Consider the following 15,084-nt stretch of genomic DNA (forward strand, 5'->3'; position numbering starts at 1 on the left):
GACATTCTTTGACGTAGTGTAAATGTCCTGCTTCTTAATTTTCTGCCCACTAATTTTGGCATTTATCCACGGAGCCATTATTATTGTAGTTTGAGTGGTGGTTTTCTATTCGCATTATTCCTGCTGCATTTATTAACAGGAATCTCCTGTAAAGAAGAGCCTTGGCATTATTTTGAGGAATGATTACCATGATGCTAATATGTGGATGATAGATTGGAAAGAAGAAAGAGTGGAGGCAGGGAGACTACAAGTTAGGAGACTGTTAAAATAAATTAGGAAAGATGACAAGAGCATGAACTGAGGCAAATGCAATGCAAGCAGGTAATTAACATGAGACCTTTTCAGAGGCAGACTATTGTCTGAACAAGATGACTTGTAAGAGTGAGCAAGGAAGGCAGGCAGGCATCAAGTATGGCAACAGGTTTCTTTCTTGGAGATAAGGAATATAGGAAAATAGATGATTTCAGAAGAAAAGAACTAAGGTAAATTTAAGTATGGACATGCCAAGTGGAAGAACCTTTATGAAACATCCACAGAGGGTTGTGTAGTAGGTTGGTCATACAGAAGGCTGGAATTTAGAAGAGAGGTCTGGCACAGAAATAAAGAGCTGAAAGTCATCTGTAGGTTGCTGGGAGTTAGAATCCATGGAAATGCATGACACTGTCTAGGAAAAGAATGTGGAAACAGAAAAATCCTAGCAGGCTAAGGATCACCAACGTAAAGATGGGAAGAAGGAAAGGAACTCACACAGAGAGAGCATGAAATTGGGCACTTAGAACAGTAAGAGGAAAAGTAACATGGTGGGAAAATGCAGGCCAAGTGAGGAAAAGTCTCACGGGGGAAGGAATGCTTCGCCACCACCTGGGTTGCAGAGAAGTCAGTCAAGTAAGAAATAGACTGGAACAACGGGGCAGCTCCGAGTGCATTTCATCAGAGCAGTTTCAGCACAACGGTGAGAGATGATTATTGCATACTCTGCCCTTTTCATACCCATAAGTTATGACTGTAAGTATATTTATTTTTTATTCTTTAGCATGGGCCATTCCCCATATTTTTCTGAGTGCTTTTTTTTGGTGGGGCGGGCCGGTAGGGGGAACAGGCTCACCGCTCAGCTTGCTGGATCTTTATTCCCTCACCAGGGATCGAACCCCAGGCCCTGGTAGTAAAAGTGCCAATTCCTAACCACTAGATTGCCAAGAAATTCCCTCTCTGGGTACTTTACATTGAAATACACATACACATTCACACACACACACACACACACACATTATCATCTGGTGGCCTTCTAGATAATTCATCATTCCACCGAATGACTGTGCTTCACTTGACTGGTACAGAATTACCTACAAGCATTTCATTATTGTATCTCAATTCAGTGTGTTTGGATTGAGTATTTGGCCAAGGTCTCAGTGTACTCAGTGGATGGGTCAATTTGCTTTGCTTGGCCAGGCTCCTGAGTGCCCCCCTGTCCCCAGCCTTATAAATGTGTCATCAGCTGAACAGAGAGCAAGGTGAAAGGAGAAAGGATGGTTCAGCTCAAATCTATCCCCACGAGGGAAAAAGCAATTCAAAACATATGCCCTGCTCACAGAGGAGCAAAAGCATTATCTTTGTATAACATTACTTCAACGTAGAGGTCAAATTTTCCTCAGTAAACTCAATTACTTCCTTTATTCTCTCTGGAAAGAAAAATATTTGCCACTAGAACAGCCTTCGAGCATGAGAAATTAACCCTGGAATATGAATCATTTAAGCTAAAAGTACAAGATATTCTGGAGGCTGAGTTTGGCTTTGTAGCTATTTATTAACATTTGTAAGAAACTTCTTTTGATTGTAAAAACAATGTAATAATATAACAGAAAGTAAAAAAGCAGAAAAGAGCACCACTGCTAATCTTATTAGCATAGTTACTATCCTTTTTGAGTATTTCTATATTTCTTCTATATGCACTCATATTTTTACATAATTACAATCATACAGATTATATATAGTTTTATCACTGGCTTTTTTGGTTGACTCAAGCATTGTTCTGAGTTGCTAAGTAGCCTTTATAATTATTCTTTTTAAATGATTGCATAATATTCCATGGAATATATAGGCCATAAGTTAATTAAATATTCCTCTACTATAGGACATTTAGTCTGTTTCTAATTTATCACTATCATAAGTAAGGCTGTATTGAAAAATATTGTACATATGACTTTATCCCTATATTTTATATTATGTTGTAGGTTATATTTTCAAAAGTGGGATTACTGAGTCATAGAAGATGAACGTTTAAACCATATTTATTTCCATATTGCCTTTTAAAAGAGCTTACTGATTATGACATCACCAGTTGAAGTTTGCTAAGTGGGTTGATGTTGTTGTTCAGTTGCTCAGTTGTGTCTGACTCTTTGCAGCCCCATGGACCACAGGACACCAGGTTCCCCTGTCTTTCACTATCTCCCAGAGTTTGCTCAAACTCCATTGAGTTGGTGATGCCATCCAACCATCTCATCCTCTGTTGCCCGCTTCTTCTGCCCTCAATCTTTCCCAGCAACAGGTCTTTTCCAATGAGTTGGCTCTTCGCATCACGTGGCCAAAGTATTGGAGCTTCAGCTCCAGCATCAGTCCTTCCAATGAATATTCAGGGTTGATTTCCTTTAGGATTGACTGGTTTGATCTCCCTGCAGTCCAAAGGACTCCCAAGAGTCTTCTCCAGCACCACAGTTCGAAAGCATCAATGCTTTGGTGCTTAACCTTCTTTAAGGTCCAACTCTCACATCCGTACATGACTACTAGAAAAACCATAGCCTTGATTATATGGTCCAAAAGGCTAGAGCAGGGTCAGGTAGAATGACTCTCCCATGTGGAAAGAGGGTGAAGGCCACTGAACCTTCCATCTAGGGATTTGCTGACAGTAAAACTCAGTGAAGCTGAAATTCTGCTGTGAACTTCAAGTCAGAGGTGGAATTGTAAGTAGGAGGAATAAAAGGAAATAGGAAGTGAAAAAGAAAAGAAAAGGTCAAAAATCTGATGGACACTTAAAAGACTGAAGAAGCAGTGGGGCAGAAAAAGCCAGGAGGGCGGGGTGGGCAGGGTTAAGTACAAGGTTTGAAGCCTGTATTGGTTGTGTATGTATCAACTCACAGGAAGTGTTTCAGACACACACAACGACACTGGACTCAGCAATAATTAAAAGTCGATTTTTACTGTCTAATGGATACTTTAAGTTTTTAAGGGACTCCCTCATTTCATCTTCATTACAGTATGAACTTTGGCCACATGATGCGAAGAACTGCCTCATTGGAAGAGATCCTGATGCTGGGAAAGATTGAAGGCAGGAGGAGAAGGGGATGACAGAGGATGAGATGGTTGGACGGCATTACTGACTCGACTGATGGGAGTCAGTTTGGATGGGAGTTTGTGATGGACAGGGAAGCCTGGCATGCCGCAGTCCAAGGGGCCGCAGAGTCAGACGTGACTGAACTCAGCTGGCTGAACAGCATGAACAGGTGCTATGACTGCACCCATTTTCAGGTGACAATGGCAAGGCTGAGAGGTGAGCTGGCCAGTGACTGTCCTCAGAGGCGCAGTGGTCAGCTGTCAGATGATCTAATGCTTTTTCGCTTTGCCCCACCACGCTGTCCACTCTGCTGACGTTTCAAATTTTGTAAACACACTCTGGGTATTAATATACCTTATTCTTCTTTCAATTTCCATTTCTCTGGTTGCAAGTCATGCTCGATATTTGAATAAGACACTTGTAATATAAGAATTGGGAAGAGGGGTTACTTCATACAGTAGTAGTAATAATATTTATTTAACCATTTGATATCCCCACTGCTAGAAGGACATAAGCATTGTTTTATTTCACTTAAAGCATTTTTTTTTGGCTGCATACTATGGAATATGGGACCTCAGTTCACTGACCAGTTCACCTGAGATCCCTGACCCTCTGCCCCCTGCTTTGGAAGGTGGAGTCTTAACCGCTGGACCACCAGGGAGTTCCCTTGTTTCACTTTTGTGGTACTCAGCAACTGTTGTTGAATTGTCAAAGGGTTCTCATAAAAAGGTAGAAGAAAGGTTTTGAAATGTTAACAGTTGTCTTTGGGGCTTCCCTGGTGGCTCAGACGGTAAAGCGTCTGCCTGCAGTGTGGGAGACCCGGGTTCGATCCCTGGGTTGGGAAGATCCCCTGGAGAAGGAAATGGCAACCCACTCCAGTATCCTTGCCTGGAAAATTCCATGGACTGAGGGGCCTGGTGGGCTGCAGTCCATGGGGTCGCAAAGAGTCGGACATGACTGAGCAACTTCACTCACTCACTCAGCAGTTGTCTTTACATGGTAAGAAAATGAATAATTGTTTACACCCTACACTTTGGCATTTTCTAAATGATATAAAATTGCTATTTTCTTTGAAATTAATAAAAAATTTTAAAACAAAAGAATTGGAAAGAGAACAAAAGGGTCACTTACATATCTGAAAAAAGTAGCCACAGACAAGGAGGTGAACATATTCTAAATTGATACTGAGTCAGCACAAAACTCAGTGATGGCATTCGACTTTCACATTCAGGAGTGTTTGCCCAACACCAAAGCTTCCTCAACCAAGGGTCCCCAACCTTTGGGATCTAATGCCTGATGATCTGAGGTGGAGCTGATGTAATAATAATGTAAACAAAGTGCACAATACATGCAATGCACCTGAATCATCCCAAACCACCCCCCACCTTCTCATTCCATGGAAAGATTGTCTTCCACGAAACGTGGTCCCTGGTGCCCAAAAGGTTGGGGACTACTGTCCTAGATTATGGGTATGATTTATCATAAATATTTCACATTTAGAAATGAAAAGGAAACACAGTTAAGGCTTATTATTTCAGTGTCTTGGCCACATTGTGCATGGGATTATATTGTGTATAGATGAGAAAAAATTGTCTTTAGAGTCCAGTGAACTGAAAATGAAGCCAGTATCTTCCACAAGAAGGCCGTGGATATCTTGAGCAGAAATACCAAATCCAAATGTGGCCAAAATTCAGTCTCTATACACTGGTGCTGGATTAAACCCCATAGAGCTTCGGGTGAAGTAGAAAGAAATGTCTTTATTGATTGGTTTGCCAGGCAAAGGGTGCCACAGTGGGCTAATGCCCTCAAGACTGTGCCTTACCCCACAGAGGGTATTGAGGAGCAGGGTGTGTTCAGCTCATGGACATTCTTCTGATTGACTAGTGGTGAGGTAACTGGGAGTCAGCATCATTAGCTTTCTGGTTCCAAATAGCCTGGGATCCATGTGCTAGTGATCAGCATATAGTTAACTTCTTTCACCTGGGGGGGCGGCGGTTTGGTCTGTGTAAAATAGCTCAAAGGAGCTATTTTTGAGCTCACAATATTATCTGTAGCCCTTGTGTACCTGTGTGCTAAGTCGCTTCAGCCATGTCTGACTTTGCGACCCTATGCACAGTAGCCCTCCAGACTCCTCTGTCCGTGGGATTCTCCAGGCAAGAATACTGCAGTGGGCTGCCAGTGCCCGCCTCTAGGGGGTCTTCCCAACCCAGGGATCGAACCTGCGGTTCTTAAATCTCCTACACTGGTAGGCAGGTTCTTTACCAGTAGCGCCACCTGGGAAGCCCAGAGGACATGTTGCCTCCCTGTCAGGAAATCAGGCCCTGGCCTCCCGAGTGACAGGTGGGGATGCTTGTCGCTATGCTAAGGAGGATGACAGGTGGGGATACTTGTCACTATGCTAAGGAGTATGACAGGTGGGGATGCTTGTCACTATGCTAAGGAGGACAGCATGGTCCTTGAGGGGGAGCTCGAGGCCCTTAGCTTTGTTTAATGGCTAAAGTCTTATCATTTTGTCCTGCTTGACTGTTTTTGCGTTTTCTCACTTCTCTGATTAAATTTATTCTTTGACTAAAGTTTTCTACAGAGAAAAGGCAGGCAGAGGACATGGGTGGGGGCCTGTCCTGGGAAGGCCTCATAGCGTCCTGCTTGGTTACACAAGTTTTCATCTTAGTTCCGTTTTTGAATAGAAGTCCTGAGCAAGATGCTTGAGGAAGTGGCGTGGATGGTCTTTGGTTTTGAAATGACACATGAATCTGTTTTTATTTCTGTTGATAACTTTCCTTTATGAAACTATGATGTTTAGATTAACACTGAAAAGATTTCCAGGGATTTCCCTGGTGGTCCAGCAGTTAAGACTCTGCCTTCCAATTCAGGGGCATGGGTTCGATCCGTGGTCAAGGAACTAAAGTCCCACGTGCTGTGGGTGAGGCCCAAATATTTTTTAAAAAAGGACTTTCAATTCAGCTTCCAAATGTGAAGAGCTTGGAATCTGTCACTCTTATCCTTACAACAAGAAAAACTGGACAACCTAAAAACCAGGGGCTTTTCTTGGCTGTATTATGGGAACGAGGATGCAGGGGAAACCACCATCCTGAAACCTTGGGTAGAGAATGAGTTCATTAAAGAGAGCAAGCACGGGGGCTTCCCTGGTGGTCCAGTGGTTGAGAACCCACCTGCCAATGCAGGGGACACGGGTTCAATCCCTGTTCCGGGAAGTTCTCACGTGCCACAAGGCAGCTAAGCCCCTGCACCACAACTACTGAAGCCCCCGTGCCTAGATCCTGCACTCTGCAACAAGGGAAGCTATGGCAATGAGCAGCCTGCAACTAGAGAGTAGGTCCCACAGTCCACAGCTAGAGAAAGCCCTCTCGCAGCAGTGAAGACCCAGTACAGCCAATATATAAACAAGTAAGTTAAAAAGAATTTTTTTTAGAGATGTTTATAAAAAAAGAGAACAAGCACTGAAAATTAATAAAATGAAAATTGGCATAAGTTTTTTTAAAATTAAATCAACGGAGTCCTAGACTGGGGTTCAGGGCCACCTGGGCATATCTGGAGAGTTTGCAGTGTCTCCTAGGGGAGAAAGCTACCTAAAGGAGGAAGGGACCACGGAGAAGTTTTGAACCAAACAGAGCCAAGGGGATGTGGTTGGGAGGACTTAGAAGTGTTTGTTATTCCAGTGTGTGCCCAAGGTTTTCATCCTGGGGTTTTGTAGAAGACGTGGGAATCCCTTGGAGAACAAGTATGCTGTACACACTCTGACAAGGCTTTTTCTCCAGGCCACTTGGGCGTGAGCCACACAGCTCCGACACTCCTGAAACAGAGCATAAGACGAGGGGAGAGGGGCCGCCGTGCACTGCTGATATCTCGGGGGTTTGGAGTTCAGCTGCAGTGGGAGAAGGGACATCGGGAAGGAACTAGAGGGACAACAGCAGCACTCAGACGGCAGGCATGCTCGTAGATGCCCCCGAGACATACCGGGGATGCCAAGAAACACTTCAGTTGCCCAGGAGGGGCATGACCCACTGCAAAATGAGTTATTTCTGTTAATGTCACACTGGTAGCTCCCACAGGCTGTGAAGGGCTGGGCAAAGTCTCATTACCTGCAAGAATAGTTTTGTGTCATCTCTCATTCGGGACATTCCTTCAACTAGCCCTTTGGTTGGCTTGCAGAAACATCCAGAACTCATCTGAGAAAACGCTTAGGAAGCAATATTATGTAGGATAGTTTCCTTGGTTCTGTTTCTCTGCTTGATTTTATTGTAGAAAATATGACTTTCATTAATATCTCCTTGAAATGGATAATGCGGGCCAGCCTATTGGTTCAATTCTTTGTGCCATCTAGGTTTTATCCTCCTTCAGTAATAGAATTTAAAATTAGTTGAACTCTAAAGGACCCAGGTTTCTCGGCTTATCTCACACTTTACAGGTTTCCCCTAAGAACACTGTATTTGCTTCTCAGGACTTTGGTTGTGTGCTTTATTTCCTCTTTGGAAAGACCCCGGTAAAGTTTAAATTACAGTTAATTGATAGAGGCCAAGGAGGAAGATTGAAAAATTTAATTAGTTTCCCTGCAAAGTAATGTGTATTAAGCTGACTTTCCACACTAGAGACTAACATATCTTAACTTAGGGGCACACAAAGTGTTCTGTTTAAATATACAAGGTCTGAGTCATTCTCCTAGCTTATTTTCTGTCTAGACAGAGGAGAGAATCAAATCCCTTTTAAATTATAAAATTGTTCTGTGATTAGATATCATGACTGTCTCCTGAGGCACTCACAGGACCTCATAAATAGTTAACACCTGTTAACACTTGATTATATATTAGGAATGGAGCAGCCCTGTTGTTGGCCCGCGGTGCACGCCCTGAGCCCTCTTGGCCTCCAGCTGCCCTGTGGCGGGAGCTTTCAACGCAGACCACCTCCCTTCTCACATACTCTTGGGACTCAGCTCTCTGCCTTACCGTCTTTCTCCAAGTGCAAGGGGCTTGCTCAGCCTGTGTGTTTGGGCCTGGAAGTGTGAGACAGGGGTTGGTGCCCCTAGAGTAACCAACATCCCCTGGGGACAGGAATTGATGAATAAATACTCCAACCCAACCTTAGACCCAAGTTTCAATTCTGTGTATCTTCCCGAGCAGGACTGAGCAGCAACTGTAAGGCCGGACCCCGGGGCCATGATGGGCTGCCCCTCCTCTCCCTCCTAGATCCCGGGGACCAATGACAGCACACTTCGCCAGCTAAAGCCGCCCCATCCCAGCCACGTAGAAGGACCTGTCAGCCCGCGACACCTCGGCCTGGCAACCTATCCGAACCCCGTCCATCTAGCCTTGACCATCCCTTGCAACGAACATATAGAAACCACCCCCCACATGATCGGAGCGCGGACTTCCTCGACCTGCCTCATTCGGTCCGGGAACCCCGCCAGGGAGCGCTTCGCCATTAAAAAGCCTGTTAGACACTCTTTTCGGTGTCCTGGTCGTCTTTACCTAACAGTAACCACCAGCTCCGTCAAACAACTCTCTACTGGGTTTTCGTCCTCCCCTCTCTCGCCAGCTTCTCTGGCCACTCTGAAATGAACTACCTGAGCCCTCGTCCTTGTCTCAGTCCCTGCTTTTGGAGAAGCCAAACTAAGAGGTGGTTAGTTTGGAGGGTTACATAGACTGACCTTGAACATACATTCGACTAGCACTTGCCTGCGACTATTCATTCAATGAATACCTTTGAGAGCCTCCTGTGCGATAGGCAAGGATTTTTGGTGTTGAACAAAGCTTACAGAACATCTGCCCTCATGACCTTTCCATATTCCTCTTTTAAACTTCACAACAACCATGTGAGTTAGATGCTATGTTTACCCCATTTCATATTTAACTAATATGGTTGAGGATTCTCAGCTCTTTGGGGATATAAACATGTTTAACTTTTCTAAAAAAAAATTCTAGCTTTTCTCTGTTGTTCCCAGATTTCTTCCCAGTTTTATAAATCTTCAGCCATTTTTTTCTGATTAATGATCCTATTCCAGTTTTATGACTCACTGCTCTTTTTTTAAATTGAGGGACTGTTGATTTACAATGTTATGTTAATTTCTGCTATATAGCAAAGTGGTTCAGTTATACATATATGTATATGTGTGTGTATATATATATTATTTTTAGAATTCTTTTCCATTTTGGTTTATCACAGGATATTGAATACAGTTCCTGTGCTCTACAATAGGCCCTTGTTGATTACTTACTCTCATGTAGGTTACACCTTCAACGTCCTAATCAGTTCTAAAGTGCCCATTCCTGTGCCTTCTATGCTTGAGAAGACTTAAAAAATCCACATGGAGACTTGTGTGAGGCGTCCGTGGGGGGAGTGGTTTTCGGTCTTGGCAAGCAACTCAGATGAAACTGTTGGAGGGGGTCACGTGATTGCTGGCTGACTCCGCAGCTCCACGGGGCAACCTGAGGGTTTGACCCAGTCCCCATCCCCTGTCTTTGGGATGGGAGTTCCGCTGGCTTTTCCAGAGCTGGAAGCTGCCTCACTCCTTTGGGAGAGTAGGTGTTGTCGAGATCACCTGGATGGTACATTTGACTGAATCCTGTAAAGTCCTCTACAGAAACTTATAAGATTTCGGCAGGTAGGAATGGAGAGCTACTTGTCTCGTGACCACCCAGGGTCAGCCTCGCGAGTACGTCCCCTTTCTTACTAAACCTGCCACCTACCAGTCTGGAAGTGGTTTGCCTCTTTCTTCAGTCTGTCCCTGCCCTCCGTGTCCAGAGGGCCAGTTTCGAATTCAACCCCTGCTCCCCGCCCCGCCCCCCCCCACCCCGCCCCCCCACCCCCACCCCCACCCCCCACCCCGCTCACAACCCCCCCGCCGCGAAGCTCCCAAGGTTGGAAACTAGCTGAAGAATGGATCTTGGGAGACACCCTGGGGGGAACTCCTGACTTGGCCACTGACTCCTCTCTATGGAGAGGGGTGACCTGTACGTTAGATGCTTTGGGCACCTGGTGAGTTCAGGGGCACCCGGAAAACACCGACTGGTCTAATGCGCGTGTTTGAGGAACTGCAGAGCGCCAGGAGGCATGGGAGAGAAACACGGGGCTGCGCGGTGGACTGGGCTCTGTCGTCCAGCTAGAGGTTGAGCTCAAATCAGGAAATTGCAAGGAGAACTGAGGTTGGAGAGGATGTGCAGGTGTCCACTGTTCTGCTAGTTTGGGGCTGGCGGATAAATCGGGAGCGCAGGAGACAGTACTGGAGGCCTTAGTGTGCAAAGCCAGGAGGGCTTACGCACTGCTGATCAAGTTCCGGGAGCTTTGGACAAAGCCTCTTTCTTTAGTCTCTCATTGCCCACCAGGTATGCAGACTAGTCCCAGATTTCACCCTTGGAACTCCCGGGGTTACGAAGCAACAGATACAGAGATACAGTTGAACAAAAGGGATTCTGAAGTCTCTGGTCCAGGGAGAATCTCTTGCGGTGAAGTTTTCTTCTGAGGAGTTTCTGATATTCATAGCAAACATAATGTATATGTCATTTGTACCTTTGCTACTGGGAAAAGGAAGATGGAGAGGAGAGAGGGCAGATACAGTCATCTTCATCTCATTTATAATCAGCTTAAAATGACATGATCTCTTAGGGAGGAATGGCAGATAGTCCTGTTTATTCTACTTTGCTTGCATTGAAATGGAAAATATCTTTTAATTCCTGGGTCAGCTATGTTAGGCAGTGGTTGCCTGGAGAGCTGTGTTGAGAAGGAATCTGAGGCCATAAGCAGGTGTAACAGGAAGGTCCTTAATTGGTATGAAATTAATTATCAAAGTCATGGGTGTAGGGAGGGTGGAAAGCTACCCTTCTGAAATGTGTTTGGCATTCTTGGCCTGGTTTCATGTTAGCAAGTTGCGCTTACTAGATGAGGCAACCTGAAAGTCTTCCAGAATTTTAACTTACTAGGTGTTACCATTAAGGTCCAGGGCTTCAGACTACAGGAAATTAGGCAGAAAAAAAAATGTGCTGTAGGATATTGGAAGTTCATTGACTCTCCAGGAAGGCTGGAGAACCTAGCTCATAAAATTGGCAGCAACCAAGATAACCTGGGGGCTTGCCTATGGCTCAGCGGTAAATCCACCTGCAGTGCAGGAGACATGGGTTTGATCCCTGGATCAGGAAGATCCCCTGGAGGAGGGCATGTCAACCCACTCTGGTATTCTTGCCGGGAAAATCCCATGGACAGGGGAGCCTGACAGGCTACAGTCCATAGGCTCACAAAGAGCTGGACATGACTGAAGTGACCGCGCACGCACACGAGATAATCTGGGCCATAGGCAGGTGCCCTTGGTGTTCCTGGACGCTTATCACTGCCTCCAAACCCACCAGTGCTCTGGGACCTTCCCTGCAACACTCATGGGCTTTTAAAAGAAGTTTTTGAAACTTTTTACAAAGAAGTTTAATGTTTCATATAAAACAGTATAGTGAAGCTCCATGTATTCATTCCCAGATTCCTTGATTATTACAATTCTGTCAGTCCTATTTAATCTATCCCCCATCTAAAAATAATTTTTTTGCTGGAATATTTTGAAGCCATTCTAGACATCATAAGTCGTCACTTGTAAACATTGTGTAGTTTTCATTCTCAACTTAAAAAAAACTTTACTTCTGACACAATTACACTAATTCCGGGTGCCATCTATAAACTAAATTTTTGTTGGACTTTGTTGTTAGTTGACCCTTTATTACTTTGTCAAGTTTCATCATTTCATGCCTACACTCTTGTAGCCCAGGAGTTAGGCTGTCCCTTGGTCATCCACTATGGGAGATGGCCAACCATCTTGGAACTTTCAATACTCTCAGATAAGAAGGGTGTATCCAGTCTGGGCAGACAAAATGGTAGATGAGGAGGCATAGTAGAGTTTGGAAGGAACATGCTCACACAGTCATTTAAGTAGCCACTTGTCAAAATTGCCATTTATGTTTCCCAATTGTCTTTGACTATAGCCTAGCATTCTTCTGTAATTTCAGAAATATAACTTAATAGTCATTGAGTTTTTATTTAAAATGATATGGTTTCTACCTGGTTGGAAGGCTATTTTCTTCCTGGGAGGGTTATTAGCAATTATGTATGTAAATCTATGCACGCTTTCTTTTGATACATTCTCTTGGGGAAAATTACACCAAGAAATTATTAAGGTACATGAAAACAACAGTTAAAATTTCCAGAGGAAAATTGAGGCATTGAATATATTTACATATTTTAAGTCATCCAACCAATATCACTTCAGGGTGACAGGGTTGAGGAAAGAATGTTAAAATAATAATTTTCCCTGTTTTGACCAATGAATGTGAAAAAGAATTAAAGTTATGGACTATAGAGTTTCCAGAAGTAAGATGGAGACAACTGCAGGCTCTTGGCTTTATCTGGTAGGATCCTTACTTTATGCAAATTTCTGAGGTTTCCTTATATGAGAAGTGGGATGCATAATTCTTCTTTATCTTCTTGTTTTGAATCACATATTCGCCGTCATTTGCACTTCCTTTGACTTTCGTTATCTTTTATCTTCATCATCACTAGGGATCATGAGTGCTAATCACAATCTAATTTCTACTGTCAGCCATCACTGGGGACTACAATTATCGAAATAAATTCAGCAAATACCTATTGATTGCTATTGATATATCCATTATGAAGATGGAGAGCCTAGCAAGGTTTTGCAGCCTCAGGAGGATCAGGGAAGATAAGATGCAAACCCGTAAATAAAGGTATCAGAAAGGAGCTAAAGTAAAAAGCATTTAGCGTTTAGAGAGGGAAAAGATTAGGTTTATTTTTGCCTGGAGAGATCAGGGAAGGCTTTCTGGAGTATGTGGCATTTGAACTGGGCTTTAAATACTGGCTTAAAGCCATTTAATGTGGAAGAGGCACATTCAGAAAGTATGGGCAGGCTCTAGGAATTGCCCAGCTTAAAGGTGCGTGCACAAGTGCATGCGTGTGCGCGTGTGTGTAAAGGGAACAATGTTGATGAATCCAACAATCCCAGTTGGATTCTGACTGAAAACAAGACATTTCAGAGTTTATTAGTAAAGTCTGTAAGAGAAAAGGGTTTCCCAGGTGCTTCAGTGGTAAAGAATCCACCTGCCAATGCAGGAGACCCAGGAGACTTGGGTTTGATTCCTAGATCGGGAAGATCCCCTGGAGGAGGAAATGGCAACCTACTCTAATATTCTTGCCTGGAAAATTCCATGGACAGAAGAGCTTTGCGGGGTGCAGTCTGTAGGGTCGCAAAGAGTTGGATACAAGTGGGCATGCAGACATAAGAGAAAAATCATTCAAAGTTAGTAAGAAAAGCTTTACAGAGAAATGTCACGGTCACATAAGCTCTTCCCCGTTGGCAGCACCCTAGGGGGGTGCACACCTCCACGTGGCTCTGTGGGACAGGCTGCCACAGTGGACACAAGGCCCGCCTGCAGAGGTGCCCTGGGTGACCAGCGCTCCCCGGCTATACCAGCAGACCTAACCCGTGCTTCTTGGGGTTTTACATATATCGCCTCCTCACTGTGCCTCCTGCTCTTTCACTGGTGGTGTAGCCTCTGTGTGCCCTGATACTGAACTGAATCTCAGAGGCACAGTTTTGGGTGAAGTAGAAAATAATGGCTTTATTGCTTTGCCAGGCAACAGGGGCACACAGTGGGCTAATGACCTCAAAACTGTTTGTTCCAGCCTGAAAGTGGTCGTGAGGAGTTGTATAGTAATGGTTCAAAGAGAAGGGTATGATCAGCTCATGGACATTCTTCTAATTGGTTGGTAGTGAGGTGAGTGGGAGTCAGCATCATCAACCTTCTGGTTTCTGCTGGTCTGGGGTCTCTGTGCTAGCGGGCAGCATGCAGTTAACTTCTTTCACCTGGTGGGGCTTTCAGGCTCTGCAAATCAGCTTAAAGGTGCTGTTCTCTGTATCCCTAGAGGGGAAACCAGGATCCTGCCCCAAAGCTGCACGACTGATTTTTGACACCGCCCAGCTTGTCCCAGCATCCCTCTCCCTTCCCTGATTAGCAGCTCTGTGAACCTGCCCTTTGGAACTCAGGGAAGGTCACGTAGGCTGAATGAAGCCTATTTCCTGCCAAAAAGAAACTCAGGGGATAGAAAGACTTTTGTGCCCAGGAGCCCCACAATGTCCTGTTTGGTTTCGGTAGGGCTGGGCACCAATCCAGAACGGAGAGAGCTTTGCAGTTGAGTCTTGCTTGTGGTTTTATGCTAAAATCAGCAGAAGCTAGGTCGGGAGCTCAGACTGTGAATACCTTTCTGTCGCAGTCTGTGTGTAGGTTAGGAAAGAATTTCCAGACGTGAGGCAGAGTGAGTGGAGAGTTAAAGTTTATTAGAGTGGGAGATGCTATTAGAACAGCGGGTTGGCTCAAGGGAGAGCCAACCTTGAACGTGGGTCCTTTGTCCGTTTTTATAGCTAGGGGACAAGGAGCTGGCAGGGGTCTTGCGAGTCATTTGCTGATTGGATGAGGTAGGTATACCCGGTGGGAGAAGAGTAAGGTAAATACCTTTTTCTTATATGAGGTAGAAGGGGAGATAGGCCTTAGAACTCAGTAGGGTTCAAAAATTCCACAACTGTTACAGCATGGCGGAAAGGGTGATAAGGGTCTGGTTTTTTCCATTCCTGCATTCCAGGACACTTCTCGTTCACCTTGTTCTTTTGTCCTTGGGGCACCACGCTTTTCATCCTGGGGAATGAGTGAGCCTGGGTGTGAGTATGGGCTCCAGCGCTTAGAATCTGCGTG

This window comes from Capra hircus, chromosome 28 (genome assembly GCF_001704415.2).
Source record: "Capra hircus breed San Clemente chromosome 28, ASM170441v1, whole genome shotgun sequence".
Lineage (NCBI taxonomy): Eukaryota > Metazoa > Chordata > Mammalia > Artiodactyla > Bovidae > Capra > Capra hircus.